Here is a 26009-nt window from a genome sequence, read left to right on the forward strand (position 1 = left end):
CAGTCTGGTTGGTCAGTTTTGCTGATGGTTTTCATGATTTTAAAACAAAGATTGCCTGCAATGACCACAAATCCATGCAGTCTTCTATACCCTGTAAAATAATTATACCGCGTGTACTTACAAGTTCAAAACTGCACCAATTTGCAAAGCTGCCAGATTTCTACCTATCTGATTCGACAATGGGGGTCACTTTTATTTTGATGTCTGGGACTATTTTCTGTCCTGTGTGACCCTGATGTTTCCTGTTAATATTACACAGGAGTGGGCATTATTACTTAGTTCATGAGGGACCAAAGCTCACTACTTTGGTTGCTCGTTACATCTCAAACTCTTGACAATTAATAAAAACACAAAAACAATATAGCGGACAGTGGCTTTTAGGCACGCCTAGCATTGTACAAGCAGCAGGTTTGTTCCTCTTTTATGCATATACAAAATATCCGCATTTATTTTTAAATGAATGAGTGATTGGTAAATTGAATTAGTGTTTTAACTAACAGATTTCAATTTTAATTGTAAAAGCATAAGTTTATGACCTCGACGTGATTTGAACACGCAACCTTCTGATCTGGAGTCAGACGCGCTACCGTTGCGCCACGAAGTCAGCTATTCGAGTAGACCAGGTTTTTTCTGACATATGTGATAACCGATGTCAGGGATCAAATGTGTTTGGCGATGATGTTTTGCGTTTGAAAAATGTAGCAGGAAGGTACTCTATGAAAGTCACCCGGGTAAATGCTGCTACGGTCAAAAATTGTATCATTACATAATTTGGATAGTCATGTAGGGCACTTTCCGTTTAGATCGGTAATTCAACAGTTTTTAAGGCTCTTCTGCCTTTTCGTGAGACGCATCAACTTGCTTTGCTGTTGACGCTGCTCTATTCTGACACTTCCAAGGGTGACAGACTGAAACACACGATTCTTCTCGCAGCGCGCGAGAGCAGACATTTGTCACGCCCGTCAGCCGAGATCCCATCAGCTCAGCTGACAGAGCTGCCCTCCTGGTGGGCACCGAGGCAGAGCGCCGCCCCTCGGACGTCAGTGCCCGTAGCTTTGTTTTGGTGACGCCCTGTTTCCCTGTCACTTGATTAGCGGGAGTGTCACGCATGAGCCCCAGTGCAGGGACGATTCTGGAGTAAAGTGTGTCAATGGTCATCAATCAGCCGCCCCGAACCAGTGGCAGGCAATGCCCCCCTCCCCCCCTCAATAAATAAAACGTTTGCAGACATCTGACTTTCCCCGGCTTCACAGGTCCACACACAGCCTTAATGGCCCAGATTCAGCGAGTGAACATTATATTCGATTTTTCATATCATGCTGCCAGTGCCACATATTAATCCAGCCTTTCTCGAGCCCCCCTGTGCCTTGTTGCTTCTTTGCTGAATTCGAAGGCAGTGCTCACTGCATTACTTTTTCACTTTGAATAATGGTTGATGCCTGCTGGCATTATGAATTTTCAAATGTTGCCTCGTAATTCTTCCCAAGTTTGACAATTTATTTTTAACTCTGTTTTCAAAGAGCGCCTAGAAACCTCCGTGAAGCCGCTGCTCGCTCTAGGCACAAGGCCTCCCGTGCTTCTCAATCCCATACAACTCTTTCTATTGTATGTAGGGCGTGGCTCCAGGAACATCACAAAGGTCCCTTTTAATAGTGCATCAGGTGCAGTGGCACCGGGGTCGTTGGGGTTGAAAAGCCCATGACACCCCCAATTACTGTTTTCATTTACTAGTTAACCAGAGGACATGGGTGCATTTCCTTGGCTTGCCCGAGGCCACCTGGTACCCTCACTGCACCAGTGGCCAAGATCTCCAGAGCGAGGGATTGTCCTAATGTGCAAGTCAGGGGAGGAAGAGCTACAAGGAACGGTGTTTAAATAGATGATATCAACATGTATAAAAATAATTTAGATGGTAACAGTTAGTGGCGACAAATAGCGAAACGTGAATGTTTTCAATGGAAAAAGAAATCACTGGCATAATGAACCCGCCACTACACACATCGTTATTCTTCTCAACGGATTTTGAAGAATTTTGGATAATGTAACATTTTTTACACATGTTGGGGAGCTTGCGCCGTCCCCAGCCCCACTGCAAACCACCACGAAACCCCATGAGCTATCAAGTGCAAAGCACAAATCAGCAACATTTTGTCACAATGGAAACAAGCAGATTGTCACATTTTTTCTCAAAACCAAAGCCACCCCCAGCTGCTAATGATAAGCAGCACTAAAGAAAGTAGAATGATGCAAACATAACAAAGATACCCTGTTTGATGTCTAGGTCTTATAAATACCCATGCAGCCAAGACAGCCTGAAAGCACCACGAAGGAGAACACAGGAGGCAACGAGAGACGAGAGACGAAAACCAGCTCGAAAGACAGGGACGAGGCTGCAGGACCTGATAAATGAAAGGACAATTTCAACTCAATCTGTGAAAGTCTGGGTGGACACCCCAGGGGGCCATGGAGGGGATGGAGTGGGGTCTCTCTTCTGTAGTATAGGGCCCCTGGGCTTGTAATAAATATTCTGGTGGCGCAGAACCTGGAGGTGGCCATGTTCTATGTGCAGACCAGTGTCACCAGCCCTGGTGATGTCTACGGAGGCCTGGTGGTCTCAAGCTCCAGGGCAGTGTTTGTTTCTCTTCACCAGTCTTCAGACATCTCTCCACTGGGTTCTGCACTGCTACATGGTAGTCAAGGGGCGCAAAGGCACGCAGCATACCACTGGTCCTGGTCTTTAGCCAGCGGCACTTTGAATGTTAAGACTTCTTGGCACATGGTTTTAATGGGAACAATGAAAGTACAAGGCCCAGAATGAAACATAGGGTTCCCTGGAAAGCCTCAGGTGGCTGAAGCTGTGGCAGGGGGTGGGGTCACGGGACACTGGGCAATAATCTTCCTGTCCCTCACATTCAACTTTCTCTCCACCCACAGCAAAGATTCCATGTGCATTTTCCTCACATGGATCTTTTATCCCTCACATTTCATGTTGAGATCCCTCACACTCTAGGCTTCTTTTCTGTACTCATGCATATATAAAAGGATGCCTTTATCTGCTGGAATTCATGAAGTGCAAACATATCCAGAGATCAGTGGAGAGCTTTGTATCACAATGGGGCAGGAAATTGGGAATGTGAGGGGGAATATATTCTACCAAAAAAAGGTTATTCTTGTTACACCTCAGAGCTCTCAAGTGTCCATCAGGAGTAGTATCTCTTCCAGTCTACTGTGTTTCTCTGTGTTCTTGGACTTGTGTTCCTGTTTGCCACATCATGAATCCAGGCCACAAGTCACAGATTCTAAAAACACAAGCCTGGGCTGGGTGAGCGATTCACCCCTGGACCTGGGAAGCATGGGAGCTCCATCCGTTCATTAGGGCTGAAAGAGAAGGGGGTCCCTTTCCCTGACATGTCATGGCTCCACTAGTCACACACTCTGTCTCAGGGCTTCTCTGCTTATATTGGCTCAGACACCGTCACGTGACACTGCTCCTGCACCTGTCAACGCTGGTTTCTTAAATAAAATCAATTAGAAAGATCTTTCTTTGAGAGTGAAGATTCTATTAATCTGAATAACATAACGAGCTAATAATCAAGCAATGCCTCACACTTGAACTCCAAGCACAGACAGATATATCAATTTCAAGCAATGGAAATGTACCAACAGTTTGGGTCTCAAGCAATGAAGACAGTGGTTCATTCAGGAAGCAAATAGCAGCTCCCTCCTGGTGCAGCTGAGAATACTAGCAGAACTGCGAATTCTTGTCTCTGCAGGGTCATCCTTGAGAAACATTGACAATGAGAACTTCATATCTCACTCCCTGCCTTCTTGTGCCATCAGTAGCTGAGCTCTGCTAAATCCCATGTAAAGAGTTACCTGCTGAAGCCCTTCCACGTGTTAATGCTGCAACAATGCGCTCACATGGTCAATACAAGATGGAGCTGGTTTAGTTTCATAATGTTGGTCTACCTGCTCACAATTTCCTCCTCTTGGCATCGCGTGCCAACCATACCACTCAATATTATTGAAACCCTGACTACTTTCTGGAATTCGTATTCCCTTTTTAATTCTTCTCACAAATATGAGTCTCATTCTTGTTCATGCGATACACTCATAATTCGCATATAATACCTGAAACTGGGTTATAAAATATTATTTGAGCCTGTGTAGTATTTATGGTTTTTGGGGCAGGGCTCTGTGGCTGTAAGAGAGTATCTGATGGGTTTGCCTGACTCCTCACACCACTATTTCCACAGCACATGATGAGGTGTGAGGAGTGAGGAACACCTGCCAGTTTTCCTCTTCTCCAAAAATGTTCTGATATAATTTTTTCGTGAAAACACAGGAACATTAGAGGAAGTAGCCCACATCCATCCTGCAAATCTTGTTTCTGCTATTGCAGGAAAACCGAAATCCTAGCAACAGATACTGATTGATTATGGACCAACTAGGATGAATATTCATCCCACTGATTGGCTCTTCCTCTGACAGCAACATCAATCATAGGAACTATCATGACACTTTTATTGATGCCTGAAAACTGGACAGACAAGGAATTCTGCGCCAGATGCTGTTAAAACCTACGTTATTGCTAAACATAGTGCCCTGCCCCTGGGGTCAGTGCCCCCCATCCAGGTCAGCACCCAGTGGAGCTGTGCTGGTCGCTCGCCATCAATGCAGGCCTGCATCAGTTACAGAGGAAAACATTGCCCTAGTGCCAGGTGTCAGTTGCTGGCCCAATTTGAGAATGGAGTCCAGACTCCTGCTGTTGAGATACAAGGATAAGGAAATGGACTCTCATGTGAGCACAGAATATTTCATATTTCAGTGCATTAAGGAACCTATATAAGTCACCAGCCAGTGATATCATCTATATTTTAATGTTTAAAATACTTTATTTAATCCATTATATACAGCAAAACGCAAATTCAAATTAATCTAAAAATAATGAGTTACCAATGAACATGCTGTATTAAAAACCTAGGGAAAATCCATTCAAGTCTTTATAATTTTATGAGCAAGGGAGGGAAAGAGAGAAGGGGAAAACATAAAAGGATAAAAGAAAACATCTTATACTATATCATGAATATTATGACAAAGACTAATACAATTCTCATCTATAACTTAGCCTCTAAAAAGAAACAGTAACTGTATAACTATAACAATAAAATTTAACTTAAATGTAAAAGTAGGGAGAACAGAGAGATAGAATATTCATGGAGGATAAACGGTTTCAGATAATATAGGTAATGAACTAGATACACCAATTTCAACTTGGCTAAGAAACGTAGTAAGAGGTAACCATAACAATTGCACATTATGAGAAGGTAAACATTGCATAGTATATAAAGGGGCCGATTACGATGTTGTACAGAAACTGTGCCAAACTAATCGGTTCCAGACTCGTTTCCTACCAAATCATGTCCTGCTAGTCTGGATGACCAATTACGATGCTTGCCAACATCGTTCGGTCGGACTCAAATTGATTCCAATTGGAGCCTGCTTTCTGACTGAGAACACAGGCTAACAGTGGAAAAAGGGGTGATTGGGAAAAACCTTGCACCCTGTGGCGGGCACCTCATGGTGGCTGCCACATTGTGCATGGCTGAGAAGAGGGGTCCCTTGAGCCACATTTGGTCACCTCTGGGTGAATGGGGGCTTGCAACGGGCCCCCAAAGACTGATTCCAAAAGCCATTTTGTATTGGCAAACTGAGGCAGAACGGCTCTCCGAATCAGTCATCATCATCGCACGTCCAGAACCCTGCCCATTGAGCTGCACAATTCGGCTCCAAAAGACTCGGACTCGGACTGACCCAATTGCTTTCTGAGCTGATTCAAACTGCTCGTACAGTTTCTGGACATCATAATTAGTTGATGGGAAAACTGTCCAATTCGGTAGGAAACAAGGGTTCCGAATCGGATTCTGCAATACCATATCCCATACGGAGCCCTTCCTAATGACATCATAATCGGCTCCATAGTATCCAACTTATGATGTGAACCCACTGAATCCCACCATACTTTACATGTTAACAAGGCTGACGTTCTCCAATTAAAATTGATGTGCGGAAAAGCAATTGCTAATAAAATATCTAATAATTTATCTTCTGGGAAAGATTAAATGGGAGAATTGGTCAATGTTCCTAAAAAAAGATGAAGAATAATAAAAAAATTATACAGATTGTAAATCTTTTTGACTTGAGACCAAACCATGTGCCAGAAAGAAAGTATGTTAGGACAATTAAATACTAAATGTATAAAATCTGCTTCAGAAAAATTACAAGACCAACAATCAACAAGAGTATCCAAAGAGAACTTGTAACATTGCGAAGGAAGTAAAATAAAGTTGGGTATACTGACAAAATATCGAAGTAAAAATATCCCCATACAAAAATATTGTGACCAAGATATCAATGTCAAATATATCAACATCTTATAGTAATGGTAAGTACAAAAATATTGGAAAAAACTATTGATGTCATAAATATAGTTGTTTTAAATATCATATATATATATATATATATATATATATATATATATATATATATATATATATATATATATATATATATATACATACATACATGTATATATATATATATAGATAGATAGACAGATTGATATATATATATATATATATATATATATATATATATATATATATATATATATATATATATATATATATATATATATTCAAACAAACAGCCTCCGAGCATAGGAGCCCTGACCCTTCAGGGCGGCCACTATAAATGGGGACAGAGCAGCCCATTAAATAAACATCTATTACACACCACATTGAGACTCAATACTGGAGTGTAAGGCATTTATTCACAGGTTCAGCAGTGCGTTCCATTCCCCATATCCTTACGCGTTTCGGTGTCAGTTGCCTTACATGATAAATATTAAATATATTAAAGAATACAATTAATTAAAAAAATTATTTAGATTTTATATACACTTTAACAAATATAACAAATAAACTTAATTACAAAAAGATAAACATACAAATATAATAATTAATATATAAATATATATTTACTTTTAAACAATTGTTAAAGGATTAACTTTAATGTATTTTATAATGTTAAAATTATATAAAAATTAAACATATATATATATATATATATATATATATATATATATATATATATATATATATATATAAACGTAAACTAGTTAAAAAAACACACTCTAGTATAAATTAAAACATTCGACTATTTAAAAATCTTTAAACAGGAAGAATTAATGGTTCTCAATTCATGCTTTAAAACAATCACTTAAAGACATACTTCTCAATGTACTGAAAATCTGATGTACTAAGGTGAAATCATTCTGCAAGTTAATTAATTAACATACTTTATCCTTCTTTTACTACAAGATCTTTTTAAAAATAAAGGTGTTCCTAAAGTGAAGTGGTTTAGGACACCCTAGTTACTTCCTTTCTTTAATTTCAATTAACCTTTAAATAAATGCTTGCTGGTTTTTGTAACATATTGTCTATGTTAGTGCTGAGTCATGTAAACATTAGCCCAGGGCTGCTTTTGACCAGGGGGCTGCATGTAAAGGTCAGGAGGGCCACATGCGCCCCCTGGGTCGTACTTTGAGTATCACTGAGCTACGGCTATCATGATTTGCCAAACTATTAATCCTACTGAAGAAAACAGTCAGAACACGGCTCTGACAATCAGCCTTTTATGTTAACCATGTGTCCCTTTTATCTGAATTCCTTAAATCAATATCACCATTCAAAATCAAGATTAAACCATTCAGCTTTGGTACCCTCTGAAAATGAAGGCCGAAAGGGGAGTTTTTTTTTACATATTAGCCTTGCAGCACTATTTAGTTTCAAAGGCAACAGCTATATCTGCCACAAGGCTTTCATCGTCATCTATAAATCCCTTAGGCATTGATGATCATCTGACATAAGCTTTGCATGTAGGTGGAATGATTAAAACTAGATTTTGTTTACTATTTTCTCACCAAGTCTGAGAGAAATGTTTTAATGCACTAGCAAGATTTGCAAATGTCACATAATGCAACATCTACGCATTTAATTGTTGGAACATTATTTTCCCACAATTTTACACACTGGAGATATTTTTTCCTTGAACAAGTACCCTCTCTAACTTTTCAATTTTCACAGTAGCTACTATAAAGGAATACTACAAAATTTCAGAGAGGTTTCACAATTTTTTGAGAAGCGAAATTTTGCAGCTAAATTAACTGACTAGATCAGTGCAAAGGTCATATTCTGAACAAGTTGGACCAGTTTCGGAAAGGATTCATCTAACGTTTTCTGAATGATTTCTTAGCCAAGCAGTAAGTGCTGGACAGGAGGCATCGGGAGTCGGGACAATCCCCAGTGGGTTGAGGGACTGGAGAAGTGTTCAACGCTTAACAAGCATTTACAATGCAACGGTTTCGCCTTCGGAAAAGTTTGAGCTATTGGCATTGTAAATGACAAACTTTTTATTTATGTGTTGGTTTTGAAAACAGATAAATAAATGGCATTCTCATTTACAATGCCAATAGCTTACTCTGTCGCAAATGCAAGACGTATTGCATTTGCACACACACACCCACACAAGAGCCCCCCACACACACACACACAAGAGCCCCCCACACACACCACACAAGAGCCCCCCTTGGTCTTGGTTGGAATCAGACCCTGGCCTTGGGAGTCACTTGATGCTTCATCTTATAGAGATGTGAACCCTGACCTTGGGGCCTGAGTCCTGGCTCTGTGAAGGAGCTGCTGCTTCACCTTGATAAGGATTTGTGCCCTGTTATTAATCAATATTCCAGACAATACATTTTAATTAAAGACAAGTATCGCATACATTAATACAAAATGCAGTGTACCCAAAATTACGTAAAAGGGAAATAAATGCAAAGATTGAACAATAATTGGAGAACAAAAGGACTACATAACAAAAGATTTATAATAATGCTGTTTGTATTACAAGTTCGATACAAAAGGGGATGATGGACAGAGCGTTTGAGCAAATCAAACACTCACCCCCCAGTCAAATGATCTGGGTTTAATCCATCACTGTTCTTTAGCTCACTCCGCCACCCCAGTTCAGACATGGCTATATGCAAATCAGTCTGACCCTGTGCCTCATGGGAACAGTCCAGCCCAAACTGCCAAGCCAGGTCCTACCCTTGGCAGTTTGGGCTGGACTGTTCCCATGAGGCACAGGGAAAAGACTGATTTGCATATGGCTGGGTCTAAACGGGGGTGGCATGGTGAGAAAAAGAATGTTGGATTTAACTCAGATCTCTTGACTGGGGGTGAATGTTTTGATTTGTTCTGCATCCCGTCCATCATTTGTGTGTCTTTTGCTATTTCGGAAAAGAAAGCATGAAGCATAGCATGGAGCCTAAGTAAATTATAAACCTCAACTAATTACAACTAAATTATGTGAGGCTCTTGTGCTACCACCTCCATCACAGTGTTATCCACTGTACTACAAGACAAGATGAAAGCATATCTGCGGTCATTAAGTTAAGACACCAAGGATGACAACAAATACAGCATTCTGCAACAACCGTGCACACCTCAATTGTGTAGGTCCGCGAAAATAGGCCCCACAACGATATACGAAAAACTATATAAATGCTACACACTACAATACTAATGTGTCCAGTTTCAAATGTCAATTGTGGCAAAGACTATACCCTGACAAACTTCCTTTGCGCTGACCTTTAGTCCCCAAATAATCATCTTGCACAAGAGAGGAATATCTTAAGGGCCCGGCCAGCAATCTTCCATCTTTCATTTCAATGTTCACAAAATATATTTGCATAATACAGTTAAGCGTAATTTTGACATTTAGGTCTTCTACGCTTAATGTTTTATGTAGGGTTCAAAACATTGCCCAAAAAAATAAAAAATCCGATTAAAGGCAGCATGAACAGAAGTAGAGATAATAGAAACGTGGGCCAGCAGGGAATAGTCAGCGCAATCCGGAAGGTAGCAAAGAATACATGGGGGGGTCAAGGGGTGAAACAGTGAACGACGTAGTAGATTAATAAGAGGTGCCATGAAATTAGAACGTGAGAGAAAAGAGACTGCCAGGTAATATCAGACATGACCAGCGGGATGTGGAAAGTGACCGCAGGAGGATGATGGAGCCGCAGTGGGACCCTGAGGGACGAAAGTTTAGTACACTGGAGTCTAATAGGGATGAGGGAAGCAAGTGAAATTCTGGTCAGACGGGTGGGTGAAACAGGTTCCATGGACTTGATATGGAGTAAGTGTAAGATCGGCAGTGGGACAAATGACAAGTGGTCAAGAAAGAGGCATAAGGAGGTGAAATGACACTATCTGAGGCAGTGAACAACAGCAATTACAATCAACTGGGTGAAGTGGTATGAAGAAGATTCTATGTCATTGGGACACAACGCTTGCAGTCTTGATCTTTTTTCCACTAAATAATATAGTTATCCTTTGAGCTAGTTCAGTTTAACAGTCGCTAACTAAGCTTACTACAACTCACAGAAAGCATTTATTAGAACTGCAAGACCGCGGGGTGGACCTAAAATGTCCCTATGACAAAACAACTCTCGGAGGTTTCAGTTGAGGAAGTCTGGCGAGTGAAAGGTCAGCAAAGGGGAAAAGTGGAGGAGTAGAAAGATAATAAAAACTGAACGGAAGGGCGGGGGGGGACAAGATATGGAGGGAAATACATGATTGGGGAAACTAAAGTAGCAGACTGCAGGGGCAGTTCGTTGAGTTTGACAGAGTGCAGGGTAAATCAATCGGGACCAAACAGGACAGTGGAAAGATTGCAACAAGTTAAATGATTGGAACGATCTGTATGGGACGAGAGAGAACGCAACAGAGGCCCTCCGCCGTTCGTATGGGAAATACCTCACCGTTCTTTGCTCCCGTCTGCTCCCTTACCCGCCTCCGCTCCAAGGACTCTTCGAGAGAGAACGCAACAGAGGCCCTCCGCCGTTCGTATGGGAAATACCTCACCGTTCTTTGCTCCCGTCTGCTCCCTTACCCGCCTCCGCTCCAAGGACTCTTCGAGAGAGAACGCAACAGAGGCCCTCCGCCGTTCGTATGGGAAATACCTCACCGTTCTTTGCTCCCGTCTGCTCCCTTACCCGCCTCCGCTCCAAGGACTCTTCGAGAGAGAACGCAACAGAGGCCCTCCGCCGTTCGTATGGGAAATACCTCACCGTTCTTTGCTCCCGTCTGCTCCCTTACCCGCCTCCGCTCCAAGGACTCTTCGAGAGAGAACGCAACAGAGGCCCTCCGCCGTTCGTATGGGAAATACCTCACCGTTCTTTGCTCCCGTCTGCTCCCTTACCCGCCTCCGCTCCAAGGACTCTTTCGTGCCGACTGTAAACTCCCAGTCCTGCTCCCTGGTCCTGCTCCCTAATCCCGCCCTCGTAACCCCGCCCAGCAGAATATTCAGGCTCTTTAATAACCGCGCCTCTAGTGAGTTCGCGTCCGCCCCCGAGGGCAAAAGCGCAGCCTTACCGAATCTGTCAGTCAAAATGTTACCATCCCAAGCATCTTCACGCTCAAGAAAACGTATCATTCTAAGAACATCAACATCCCAGGCCATTTCTATAAAGATAAATACAATTCATAACAAACGGTCAGCCACTGTAAAGTACTGCACCCGGCACTGCCCTTCAAAGCTTTTTCAGCGGAGTCTCTGAGCGCTAAAACCCGCAGAGTTCCCACCCTTCTAAAATCTCGGCCTAACCTTCAACTTGCTCCCAGGCACCTCAGACTTATTTATTTTACCGCCACTTAACCCCCTCCCATCACATTTATCCCATGTTACACATGACCCCCCTATCCGGCTTACGTTGCGACTTTTCACCCGACTTCCCATTTTTCTTTAACTATAGTCCACTATTTGTGAGGACACGGGGGGGCGGGAGAGGACGAGGGGGGCGGGCGGGAGAGGACGAGGGGGGCGGGAAAGGACACGGACGTCGGGAGGGAGGCGGGAAACGTGGGGACGGGGGGAGGAGGGACACAAGGCAGGACAGCAGCAAGCACGGCCCGGCCGGACCAGACACGGGGGCGTTCCCGGCGTCGCGTGACGTCGGCAAAAGCCAAAGAATCTCGGGAACGCCCCCGTGTCTGGTCCGGCATTGACGGACGCCTCTCTGTTCCAATGGCTAGCCTCCATTTATGGAGCTAGCCAATGAAGCAGAGAGGCGTGTTCAAGTCACCCATACTAGAAACTACAGATTTCTCTGGAGGAGGAGCCTAACGGCTCCGCCCCCCAGCGAAACCTAAAAAGGGCTGAGAAATGTCTTGTCCAACCAAACACCAAATAAAATTTGGAGGACACAGCACCAAGAAGACGAGGAGGGAATGATATCATGGAGAGGGAGGTCCGACATAAATGCATTATTATTACCCGAGAGGTCTTGTTATACAGATCTCCACGTGCAGGGCTGTACTGACAGCTAACACTCTGAAAATAAAAGTATTTGCAATCAGTTCTGAAAAGTATCATCAAATATTCCAGAAGTTCAGGGTCAAACAGACAGTATCAAAGAGCATTGTTTTCTCGCAGCTTCAAATCCTGTTCATACTGTATGGAAAGTGTACTCCAATTTCTCAATTCCTTCTCATTTCGCAACGCACTTTCCATCTGAGTCACAGGAAGAGCTGCATTTCTGTCCCAGTGGCTGTTATTAAAGAGAATAGTCCAGCACAATGATATTACTGTGACAGGCTTAATAATTTGCTATAAAAAATACAGACAGAGGTAGTAATACAAATTGTTAATATTGGATGAGAAAAGAGCTGCGTTGGCCGGGAATCGAACCCGGGTCAACTGCTTGGAAGGCAGCTATGCTCACCACTATACCACCAACGCTTGCTGCGTCAGGCTTGAAACACAGGCCCCTCACTCTGTATCAGAGGTGTGCAATTGTGGACTTCAAGTAAACCATTCACGCACAGAATTTTCTTTCCAATGACTCTTCCAAGAACCCCAGACCGTCCGCTTCTAAGAGGGCTGAGCAGCTCTGACTGGAGCCGTCATCATTACCGAGGAGAAACCAGCGGCACCATTCACCAAACCCCGCAGGTGCCCGGATGCGGACTACGGCTTGAATCCTGTCCTAGGACAGTGAACTCCAGCGCTCTCGATGAACGGGTTAATGCAGAGCAGCGCGTGCAATGTAAAGAGAGAGACTCAAGGGGGAGGGGGTGTTACTGCACCCAAAGGATCCTGCTCCCAAGGGTCTCCCTGCAGCACTCTAAAGGGGGAAGAGCATTGAATACGTGTTTGTGGTCAGTCAGTTATCAGCCTCTGGAGTGTTTGCGGCAGTGACGTGGATTAGCCCATCACCCCAGTAATAGATGTGAAAAGCTGCAAAGAAGGGAAAAGCCTGCGTGGCCATCTAAGAAATCTTCAGGAACGAAAAAGAAAAACCTGTAAAATCTCATAAAGTAGCGAGCACTGCCTTTAATTGCAAAGATCTATATGATTTGTTTGCGCCCTACTGGAAATATATACAGTCTCTTTCTGCCCCCTTATGAGTGCACCGCACAAAGTGTGTTTTATTTTCAAGTTGTTTCTGCTCTGTGCACCCCACAACAGCTACCGTATGACAGCCAGATCATATTAAAAATTAGGGTCTAAGCTGCAGCGTCGATGTACGTAGCAGCAGAGTGGCGCAGCGGAAGCGTGCTGGGCCCATAACCCAGAGGTCGATGGATCGAAACCATCCTCTGCTAACCTTTTCCGACTTCCAACATAAGTTTTTTTACTTGACATTTCAAAATTAGTTATATATTCACTCTGTTCTTTATTGTCTTTCTCTTTCCCGCCTTTAATACAATACTCGCCTAGTAATCGTATATTTCGTCTCACCAATTGGTCCTACTTCGTTCCTCTGTTTGTTACAAACGCACATAACAAAATATATTTGAACTCTGGAAATTACCGTTTTACTATCCCATGTACAAACAAAATAATAAAACAGCTGAAAACGTCATATTTATTTTTCCATTCTACAACTGGGAAGAATGAATCTTCGCGATCGGCCACATACTAATACCACAGCGCCCTCTACTGTTCTTCAAATGAAGTTAACAAAGAGTTTAGGTGTATTAAGAAGCTGTGCTAGCGTACAACAGGGGTTGGAATGGATAATAGGCTGGGACACTGGAGTTATGAGGCAAGGGAGCACCAAATTATGATGCAAGGAAAATCATATTATATGACATAACTCGGTACTTTTTTTTTAGCATTATTTCAAAAGTTTGACATTTTCACATATGGTAATACTGCGTGGACAATGAGGCCAACTCATTAGTTTCAGTTCAACAACTAAATATAGAAATAATCAAATGAAAGGTGACCAGTTAACTTTCGCGAAGGGCTTCCACTATGTACAAACACATGTTGCTGCATTTTTTTAAACTTTTGATCTGTTTGAGCTTGAAACAATTTTTTGGGTTAAAAAATACAGAATATGGAGCAGATGATGGATTACGTGGCAAATTAGGTAATTCCTCAAGTATGCAAAAACAGTTGTGGCACCCAGAATCGTAAAATTTCAGTGGCCATCTCTATAGGACACAGAGGCAGTGCCTGAAGGGTTCGCCTCACAGGTCAGTGTGTGGCCAGTTTTTTGGGGGTGTTTGTGGGCCAGTATTATGGTCTAATGTCAGAAATTGGGTCACTTGTAGAAGAGGTATGCACCCTGTCCAAGTAGGGGCCAAAATCCTAAACAGAGTAAACTAGATACACACTAAAAGATAACCTGTTCTCAGCTTGGCACGGAGCAGGCAGGCTTATCTAAAGAGGCAATGTATAAAAGCATGTGGGCAACACAAACACACACACACAGTAACACAATGAAAGACCACAAAAATACTCAGGATAAGAAAAATAGAGAGTAATTTTGAGAGTAAATCAAGACCAAAATAACAAAAATGTAATTAGTAGAACGAAGTTATGAATTTTTAAAGAATAAATCACAAATAGGTCTTAGAAGTCAATATCTCTTAGGGGTAACTTGAGGTCACGTTAGAACGGGCTGCATCCAAAATTCAGGCTGACCAAGATGGAGGGCGGGCCAGCTACATGACTTAGACAGGTCCTGCAGACAAAGTACCTTAGAGTCATTTACAAGATTTTGCAATAGGGCGGTGCGGCAAGCTTTTTTGTGGCGGCGTCCTATGGCAAAAAAAGGGGAGGGATGCGATGTATCTATTAGATATGGTGCATTCCTGTCCTTTTCCCCTGTGCTTGTTCACAACAAGCAGCCATGCGCCAGCGCAGGCAACCTTGCATCATGGTGCAAGGGTGCCTGCATTGCAGAGATTTTTATTTTTGTGCACAAAGGGACACGGTCCTGCACAAAAACAACACAAGAGGCATTTTCCTCTTTCTGTGTGTGCTGCAGAATACAGCACACACAGAAAAGGGAAAAACAAGGAGAAATAAAGGTGTTTCTACTCATTGCGCCCCCCCTTACGCCTCCTATTATGCTCGTATTATGCTTTTAACAAATTCTCAGGTTTAAAAATCTTGTAAATCTAGGTACGTGTTAAATGCCATCTGTGTCCTGTGGGGACACCCACTGTAACACCCATGGCACGCTTCCCTATTGCGGGGCGAGGCAACATTGCCTGGTAAATAAGGCACCTTGGATGGAGCAAGTGTTGACTTAGAAGACTTCATGTGAGGAGGCGTTGCATCCTCGTGGATCTTGTGGCTGGAGGTGATGCGTCAGTGATTATCCACGAAGTCGATTAAAGCTTCGGTGTTGAACTTCTTAAAGATGCAGGGACTGCATCATTGTCCTGTCATGCTGTCCATCATCCGCAAGCCACGCAGTCCGTCAAGTAGATTTTGTCTATCAGCACCTGTGTCGAAGGGCAATGTGTTGGTTCCATTTGGTGCAAAGTCAGCACTGTGTCAATTTTGAAACAAAAAGAGCTGCAGAACCCACTTCTGAGGCCCAGGACTGGATTGATACCTCAAGCATGGGAGGACTCACAGATGGCAATCTGTGGGAGGTAATCGCCACTTTGTGAGTGAGCCAGGCTTTCTGTGGGAGGTATTCATCCCTTTGTGAGAGACACAGGACACTGCATATTCAGGTTTAAGTGTGAACTCCCCCTCCATTTTCCTGCCCAGGAAGAGTTATTAGATTGTAGATGCATGTAGATGAGTTTTTTGTCATACCCACCCTTCCTGTGTTTGTTGCTACCTAGAGGGAGTGCACAAAATATCTTAGTAATCCAATCCAGACATGTATTGGAGACAAACTGCGGGCACACAAAGCTAAGTTAAGAGCAGAGAAATTTCCAAATTTTTTAAAGTGCCATTTCTAAAATAGTACTGCTAAATCAATCATTACCACTAAAGAGGATTTCTCATTACTATTTCAAAGATATGAAACATCATGTAACTACTCCTTTCTAATCAGAAATTACAGCTTAAAAGTGTTTAAGGAATTCCTGGTGCTAGCCTTTGAGAGGAGTCGGCCTCACAGTAGTGAAAAGGGAATTTAGCTGTTTGCACTACCAGTACAAGTAAAACTTTACAGTACAAGTCCTACCCTTTAGTTACACAGCACCCTGCCCCTTGGGCTACCTAGGGCTTACCTTAGCAGTGACTTATTCATAATAAAAGAGGAGTTTAAAGCTTGACAAGTGGGTTTAAATGTTTGGAAGACTAAGAGTGAGTGGCAAAACCAGTGCTGCAGACCCACTAGTAGCATTTAGATCGCAGGCCCTGGGTATATGGTACCTCTTCACAAGGCACTTATCAGTAAACTAATATGCCAATCATGTGTACGCCAGTGTCAGCATGTTTTGGGAAGACGCACATGCACTTTAGCACTGGTTGGCAGTGGTAAAGTGCTCAGAGTATTAAGACCAACAAAAAGATACAGCAAAAAGAGGAGGTAAGCAGGCAAAACGTTTGGGGGAAGACCACCCTATGGATGATAGGTCTAGCAGTCTGGTTGGTGAGATTTGATGATGGATTCCATGATTTTAAAACAAAGATTGCCTGCAATGACCACAAATCCATGCAGTCTTTTATACCCTGTAAAATAATTATACTTCGTGTACTAACAAGTTCAAAACTGCACCAATTTGCAAAGGTGCCAGATTTATACCTATCTGATTCGATAATGGGGGTCGCTTTTATTTTGGTGTCTGGGACTATTTTCTGTCCTGTGTGACCCTGATGTTTCCTGTTAATATTACACAGGAGGGGGCATTATTACTTAGTTCATGAGGGGCCAGAGCTCACTACTTTGGTTGCTCAGTACATCTCAAACTCTTTAAAATTAATAAAAGCACAAAAACAATATAGCTGACAGTGGCTTCTAGGTAGCCTAGCAATATATAAGCAGCAGGTGTGTTCCTCTGTTATCCATATCAAATAAATCCGCATTTATTTTTAAACTAGCAGCCCGCCCCAGCGTTGCCTGGGGCAGAAGGGGTCTGGAGGCAGCATTTCAGGCTTGCGTGCACTCCCGACCCCGCCTGCCACGACATTGTCTGTGTCCCGGACAATGTCAGGGCGGGCGGGGCGGGAGTGCACGCAAGCCTGAAATGCTGCCCCCAGACCCTGAGCCTTATCGCAGTTGTTCCGGCCCAACCTCCCGCACCGGCTCCCTCCCGTCCCGTGTCCCAGAGCCTTACCTGAGCCGCCGCTCCTCCCCGAGGTCCTCACTTCACCACTGCTCCTCCTCGCATGCCGGAAATGCTGCCCCCAGACCCTGAGCCTTACCGCAGTTGTTCCGGGCCAACCTCCCGCACCGGCTCCCTCCCGTCCCGTGTCCCAGAGCCTTAACTGAGCCGCCGCTCCTCCCCGAGCTCCTCACTTCACCGCCGCTCCTCCTCGTCATCACATACGTTGCGGCCAGCGCTACGTCGTGGCCGTCAGCGTCGCGGCCGGCGCTACTTTCAGGGCACTTCTTTTTTTTTAAGTTATATTTTTTAATTCACGTTTTTTTTTTATAGCCTATGTCCATCTGCACACCCTGAGGATTACAACAATGTATTGGGTGTGTGGATTGGTGCTGTGGTTCCCGAGTTTACCATGCCAAAAGGTTTGTGTTCTCTCTTTATAATAGTAGTATAGATGAATGAGTGATGGTAAATTGAATTAGTGGTTTAACTTCCAGATTTCAATTGTAAGAGCATTCATTTATGACCTCGACGTGATTTGAACACGCAACCTTCTGATCTGGAGTCAGACGCGCTGCCGGTGCGCCACGAAGTCAGCTGCATCAGTCTAGTAAGGATTTTTTATACATATGTGATAATAGCTGGCACGGATCAAATGTGGTTGCCGATGATTTTTTGCTTTTGAAAAATGTAGCAGGAAGGTACTCTATGAAAGTCACCCGGGTAAATGTTGCTACGGTCAAAAGTTGTATCATTACATAATTTCTATAGTCGTGTGGGGCACTATCGGTTTAGATAGGTAATTCAACTGTTTTTAGGGCACTTCTGCCTTTTCGTGAGACGCATCAACTTGCTTTGCTGTTGGCGCTGCTCTATTCTGACACTTCCAAGGGTGACAGACTGTGAAAACCCACGATTCTTCTCGCAGCGCGCGAGAGCAGACATTTGTCACGCCCGTCAGCCGAGATCCCATCAGCTCAGCTGACAGAGCTGCCCTCCTGGAGGGCACCGAGGCAGAGCGCCGCCCCTCGGACCGTCAGTGCCCGTAGCTTTGTTTTGGTGTCGCCCTGTTTCCCTGTCACTTGAGTAGCGGGAGTGTCACGCATGAGCCCTAGTGCAGGGGCGATTCTGGAGTAAAGTGTGTCAATGGTCATCCCTCAACTGCCCTGAACCAGTGGCAGGCAATGCCCCCCCCCCCCCACCTCAATAAATAAAACTTTTGCAGACATCTGGCTTTCCCCGGCTTCACAGGTCCACACACAGCCTTAATGGCCCAGATTCAGCGAGTGAACATTATATTCGATTTTCCATATCATGCTGCCAGTGCCACATATTAATCCAGCCTTTCTCGAGCCCCCCTGTGCCTTGTTGCTTCTTTGCTGAATTCGAAGGCAGTGCTCGCTGCATTACCTTTTCACTTTGAATAATGGTTGATGCCTACTGGCATTATGAATTTTCAAATGTTGCTTCTCATTTCTTCCCAAGTTTGACAATTTATGTTTAACTCTGTTGTTAAAGAGCGCCTAGAAACCTCCGTGAAGGCAGTCCCTGCTCGCTCGAGGCACAAGGCCTTCTGTGCTTCTCAATCCCATACAACTCTTTTCTATTGTATGTAGGGCGTGGCTCCAGGAACATCACAAAGGTCCCTTTTAATGGTGCATCAGGCGCAGTGGCACCGGGGTCGTTGGGGTTGAAAAGCCCATGACACCCCCAATTACTGTTTTCATTTACTAGTTAACCAGAGGACATGGGTGCATTTCCTTGGCTTGCCCGAGGCCACCTGGTACCCTCACTGCACCAGTGGCCAAGATCTCCAGAGCGAGGGATTGTCCTAATGTGCAAGTCAGGGGAGGAAGAGCTACAAGGAACGGTGTTTAAATAGATGATATCAACATGTATAAAAATACTTTAGATGGTAACAGTTAGTGGCGACAAATAGCGAAACGTGAATGTTTTCAATGGAAAAAGAAATCACTGGCATAATGAACCGGCCACTACACACATCGTTATTCTTCTCAACGGATTTTGAAGAATTTTGGATAATGTAACATTGTTTACACATGTTTGGGAGCTTGCACCGTCCCCACCCCCACTGCAAACCACCACAAAAATCCATGAGCTATCAAGTGCAAAGCACAAATCAGCAACATTTTGTCAAAATGGAAAAAAGCAGATTGTCACATTTTTTCTCAAAACCAAAACCGTCCCCAGCTGCTAATGATAACCAGTACTAAAGAAAGCAGGAAGATGCAAACATAACAAAGATTCCCTGTTTGATGTCTAGGTCTTATAAATAACCATGCAGCCAAGACAGCCTGAAAGCACTTCGAAGGAGAACAGACGAGAGACGAGAGACGAAAACCAGCTCGAAAGACAGGGAAGAGGCTGCAGAATCGGATGAATTAAAGGCCAATTTCAACTCGATCTGTGAAAGCCTGGGTGGACACCCCAGGGGGCCATGGAGGGGATGGACTAGGGTCTCTCTTCTCTAGTATCGGGCCCCTGGGCTTGTAATACATATTCTGGTGGCGCAGAACCTGGAGGTGGCCATGTTCTATTTGCAGACCGGTGTCACCAGCCCTGGTGATGTCTACGGAGGCCTGGTGGTCTCAAGCTGCAGTGTTTGTTTCTATTCACCAGTCTTCAGACGTCTCTCCACTGGGGTCTGCACTGCTACAGAGTGGTCACGGGGCGCCAAGGGTCACGCGGCACCACCACCGGTCCTGGTCTTTAGCCAGCGGCACTTTGAATGTTAAGACTTCTTGGCACCTGGTTTTAATGGGAACAATGAAAGCACAAGGCCCCGAATGAAACATAGGGTTCTCTAGAAAGCCTCAGGTGGCTGAAGGTGTGGCAGGGGGTGGGGTCAACGGGACACTGGGCAATAATCTTCCTGTCCCTCACATTCAACTTTCTGTCCACCCACAGCAAATATTCCATGTGCATTTTCCTCACATGGATCTTTTATCCCTCGCATTTCATGTTGAGATCCCTCACACTCTAGGCTTCTTTTCTGTACTTATGCATATATAAAAGGATGCGTTTATCTGCTGGAATTCATGAAGTGCAAACATATCCAGAGATCAGTGTAGAGCTTTGTATCACAATGTGGCAGGAAATTGAGAATGTGAGGGGAAATATATTCTACCAAATAAAGGTTATTCTTGTTACACCTCAGAGCTCCCAAGTGTCCATCAGGATTAGTAGCTCTCCCAGTCAACTGTTTTTCTCTGTGTTCTTGGACTTGTGTTCCTGTTTGCCACATCATGAATCCAGGCCACCAGTCCCAGATTCTAAAAACACAAACCTGGGCTGGGTGAGCGACTCACCCCTGGACCTGGGAAGCATGAGAGCTCCATACGTGCATTAAAACTGAGAGAAAGGGGTCCCTTGTCCCTGACATGTCATGGTTGCACTAGTCACACACTGTGTCTCTGGGCTTCTTTGCTTGTATTGGCTCAGACACAGTCACGTGACACTGCTCCTGCACTGGTGCACCTGTCAACGCTGGTTTCTTAAATAAAATCCATTAGAAAGATCTTTCTTTGAGAGTGAAGATCTATTAATCTGAATAACACACAATGAGCTAATGCTGAAGCAATGTCTCACACTTGAACTTTCAGCACAGACAGAAATACCATTTTCAAGGCTGTAGCAACTTCTTTGGAAGTAAGGTTGTTCTCTAAAGATGCAAAGTCGAGATTTGGGGGAATACATTGAGGGGTGTGATCTAAATAATCTGCAATTGTGGAGGAATGAGAAGCAGATTCTGGAGCCTACAGGGATTTAGCAAATGTAGCAAATTTTAAAATGGCCTCACTTGGGACTCAAGAATCGAGGAATCGATGGATCCCTTGTAGTTTCTGATGCTTCCCTTCTTTGTGGCTTTTTTTTTGTCTTGGATTTTGAGGTGTCAAAGGTACTTTGTGCTCAAAACAATTCATTCATATTGTTCTAAGGACTGAATTGCTTAAACTTTTAAAATGGATATTTCTGCCTGTGTATGTTGGAGTTTTGTCATTTTGGTCTTGTTTGGTTTAGATAAAGATTGGTTATTTTTCTAAACTTGTGTGGTGTCCATTTGTCGTGTTTTCACTGTTTACTGTGTGTGCTATGTACAAATACTTTACACATTGGCTTTGAGATAAGTCTGACTGTTCATGCCAAGCTACCAAGGGGGTGAGCAGGGGTTATATTGGATGTGTAACTCCCTCACCCTGACTAGAAGGAAGGGTCCCTACTTGGACAGGGCACATACCACTGCCAACTAGACACCCCCATTTCTAACACTGATGGTCAGTGGTGAGGATAGGACTTGTATTTGTATTTAACTTCAGTGATTAGTGTACACTACTTCATAGTGCAGACCATTAGGTGTCCACATTTTGCTTTTTGCTTTTTAATTTTTTTTTAAATCCTTAAGTTATGGATCTACAAATCATGTCTCAGCTTGGTGAGCCAACAGTTGAAGTTGCAGAGGTTTTGTTTGAGATAGAGAGGCTAAAATCCTATACAGTGCCTCAACTTAAACAGATCTGCAAGGATCTTAATTGCCCTGTTAAAAGTTCCGCGATGAAAGAGGAAATACAAAAGGCAAGAGGGCATGGTGGGCAGCAAGTGAAGCTGGGAATGAGGATGTGGATCTGGAGATTCAAAGCCAGAAAGGGGATTTTGAAGCCCAGGTTCTGCCAGTGTGGGTGAGTCCTGTCCAGGACTGGCAGCAGTCTGTCATATAGAAATATGTCCCCAGAGAAGCTGGAGGACAGGCGACATGCCAGAGAGCAAGAGCAGGAGCTTGAGATGATCAAGTGGGAAATGGAAAACAAAAATTTGGAATTGGAAAGCAAAAAGTTCAAAATGGAGAACAAGCAACAACAAAAAAAGGAAAATACTTTTGCTCTGGAGGAAAGGAAATTGCATATGGCTCATGAGTTGAGTATGAAGGAGCTATACATCAAGGCCAAGCAGGCAGAGTCCAGTCCCAATGGTGGCAGCGTATGTCCAGTTCAATTTGAGAGGAGGGTGTACATCCCCAAGGACATTGTAAAGGATTACAAAAGGGAGGATGGCATTCACAGTTCGTTTTCGGGGTATGAGTCAGCTCTCCACATGTACCAGGTCCCTGACTTACACTGGGGTGCAGGTGTTTGGAAGCACTTTGAGGTAGAGGGGAAGGACACTTTGACAGCCTTAGGCCCAATAGGCCCAATACAGAATCTCACATACTCCGCCAGGAAGGACTCCCTGATCACTAGGTATGGACTCACCTCAGAGCAGTGCAAAATACAATTTAGGACATACAAAAAGTCTGATTCCCAAACTTGGCTTTAATGTGTGGATTCTTTCTGGAGAGCACAGGATGGTTGGGTGAAAGGGCAGGTAACAGACTATCAGGGGCTGTATAATTCAATTGCATGGGAGCACCTGTACAGTCTTTGCTTTCCAGAGATCTGCCAGCATCTGATTACAGCAAGCTGACTGACCCCAAAATGCATTGCTCAGGAGTCGGACTTCTGGTTGAGTACCAGGGTCCACAAGAGATATGAGGGACACTGTGCCATCGGTGGGCGATGCCCCCAGCAGAAGAGTGAGAGGACAAGGGTAAACAGAGGGAGTTCACATAAGGGCCGCAGTCTAGTTCCTAGGGTAAGAATTCCCATCGCTCAGGTGACAAGAAGCTTTGGCTTTATATGATGAAGCCTAAAGAGAGGGGCCAGCACAGGTGTAATGCATGTGGACAGGAGGTTCACATTATGGGAGATCCCTAGTGTGCCAAGTGGGCACCACCACCCACTGGTGGGCAGTCATGGGGGTTGGCCAGTGTTGGTCTTGGGGAAGAGTTGGTTCCATGACAAGGGTGGGGGCAGTTGAGATGACCCTTGTCTCACTAGGGGGCAGTGAAATTGTCCTGAGGACCCTTATGCCAGAAAACACTAAGAAGTACAGGGAGTTGGTGACCATCAATGGACAGAGGGTGGAGCCTCTGAGATACTCAGCAGGAGCTAGCATGACTATTAGCAGGGGCCACCTGGTACTGTAGAGTAGGTGGTCCCTGATGTGTTTCACCAAGTAGTTGCAGTGGACAACTCTGAGCACCAGTATAAGGTGGCACATGTTCCCTTCGAGCTGGGGGGTCTCAGGTTCCTTGAGGGTGGTAGTGAGTCCATCCATGCCTGTTGTATTGTCTGCTGAATGAAAATCTGGAGGATTCCCCTTGGAGTGAGGTGGAACGCAGGTCACACTTGGGGATGGTGGGTCTACCTGAGTGGGCATGCATGGCCACTTGGTCCATGGCAGACAGTAAGGGTGATCAGAAAGAGATGTAGCCTGAAAGAGTGACCCAGGTGCCTGTCAGAAAGAGAAGGGACACAGGGCATGGGAAACCCACCCAGATGTTCCCATGATCTGGGAACATCTCTGACCTTGAGAGGTATGCCCCAGAACCTACAGGGAAGCAAGTGGCTGAACTGGGAGACTTGCCTGAGCTGACCCATTGCAGCAATAAGTGGGTCCCACCAGAGAGGAATTCTGCAAAGAGCAAGCAGGAGTGCCCTTCTCTTTAGGGACTGTGGTGGATGGCTGAAGAGCAGGCAGCCGGCAAGTAGTGTGGATTACATTGGATCTACTGGGGAATGGTCTTCTGTATAGTGGGTCTAAGGTTGCTGAGCTTGAGGGGGACTGTGTACTGGGGGTACCCCACCCCTTCAGAGCCTTCCTACTGGATCTGGCTGTTAATGTGCCCCTGACAGGGCACTTGGGGTAGGACAAGACCTTTGTAATGCTTGTCACCCACTTCTTTTGTCCCTAAATGCAAAGGCAATCTGATGCACATTACAGGTCTTGTCAAACTTGCCAGGCAAGTTTCCTGAGTGTAGAAAGATATAAGGCTCCACTCCAACCTTTCCCAGTTGTGAGCACCCCTTTCAAGAGGGTGAGCATCTACATGTGGGGCCTCTGAACCCCAAGTCAGCCATGGGCAACAGGTACATTCTGGTCTTGATGGTCATGCCACCCGGTACCCAGAGGCTATCCATCTGAGGACGTGACTGCACCCATGGTGGTCCAGGCACTGATGGGGATTTTTTTCCTGCATGGATTTCCCCACAGTGCTGGTATCTGATTGGGAGCTTCATGTCCCAATACATGAAGGCCACTTGGGAAGAGTGTGGCGTGAACTACAAATTCACCACTCCTCACCACCCCCAAGGTATTGGGTTGATTGAAAGGTTCAACCAGCAGTATTGTTGGTCTGTCAGACTCCAGGAGGCATACGTGGGATGTCCTCTTACCATTCCTTCTCGTTGCTAACAGGGACGTATGTCAAAAGGGGGATGGCTTTAGCCCCTTTGAGCTGCTGTATTGACACCCTGTGAGCGGACCTCAGTCTGGTGAAGGAAGGCTGGGAGAAAGCTCCAAGGAAGCCCCCAGGATGTATTGTTACATGCTGCCTTTCAGAAACCAGACCATACCCTTCAGGAATACCAAAACGAGTCCCTTCCTGATATCTTTTTTGATGGGTATATGAAAATATGGTGGGAAAAGGGAATTAGAGTGGTGGGGAATGTGAGGGACGAGAATGGTTTTAGATCGTTTGATAAGATTTGTTATAAGCATGGACTGGAGAATAATCAATTCTTCAAATATCTTCAAATTAGAGACTTCCTGATGAAAAAGGTTGAGTTGTATTGCGGATTTGGAAAAGTAACCTTACTGGAGGTGTTATTTAACCGATCTGCTACACTTGGCAAGATATATAAACTGTTGAAGGAAATAATGGTAGATGATCTTTATAAGCACTATGGCTACTGGCAGGAACATCTACAAACTGGGTTTGGTGAAGTAGATGGCTCATTATTTTTAGCCCGAACATCATGTATAGCGGCCAATCTACAACTCCAATGCTTTAAAACGTGGTTTAACTTATACATTACGCCGGCCAAGATTGCTAAATGGGGCGGCTCAGCTCAGCTGGCACATCCTGCCCAAGATGTGGGTTATATGCAGCCGACTGCTTTCATATGTTTGCATCCTGCCCTAGCTTGAATGTTCTTAAAAGAGAGGTGGGTGCTCTATTAGAATCCCAAATTTGAAGGAAATTACATATGTCAAAACAGCTGGTCATGTTAGGAGTTGCTGATATCTCACTTCCAGAACAGATACGTGTATTCGTGTATATTGCTATGACAGTATTCAGGTTATGTTTAGCCATGTATTGGCTCGATCAGGTACCACCATCCAGTCAACAATGGCTGAGTAGATATTTAGTGGTTTATAGGTTGGACACTGCAGTGTACCCTAAGAAAGGATGGATAGAGCAAAAAAGATGGTATGAGATTTGGGCTCCACTGATAAAATGGT

General features: G+C 44.3%; 3 non-coding genes across 3 annotated transcripts; all 3 read right to left on the bottom strand.

The window, feature by feature from the left end:
- Window positions 1–532: 532 nt before the first annotated feature.
- Window positions 533–604, bottom strand: TRNAW-CCA (transfer RNA tryptophan (anticodon CCA)). The gene has a single exon. It is a non-coding gene; the product is annotated as a tRNA-Trp (tRNA).
- A 12188-nt stretch (window positions 605–12792) lies between these two features.
- On the bottom strand, window positions 12793–12864 carry TRNAG-UCC (transfer RNA glycine (anticodon UCC)). The gene has a single exon. It is a non-coding gene; the product is annotated as a tRNA-Gly (tRNA).
- A 5310-nt stretch (window positions 12865–18174) lies between these two features.
- On the bottom strand, window positions 18175–18246 carry TRNAW-CCA (transfer RNA tryptophan (anticodon CCA)). Its single transcript has one exon. It is a non-coding gene; the product is annotated as a tRNA-Trp (tRNA).
- Window positions 18247–26009: the final 7763 nt, after the last annotated feature.

The sequence above is a fragment of the Lissotriton vulgaris genome, chromosome 12 (assembly GCF_964263255.1).
Source record: "Lissotriton vulgaris chromosome 12, aLisVul1.2, whole genome shotgun sequence".
Classification (NCBI taxonomy): Eukaryota; Metazoa; Chordata; class Amphibia; order Caudata; family Salamandridae; genus Lissotriton; species Lissotriton vulgaris.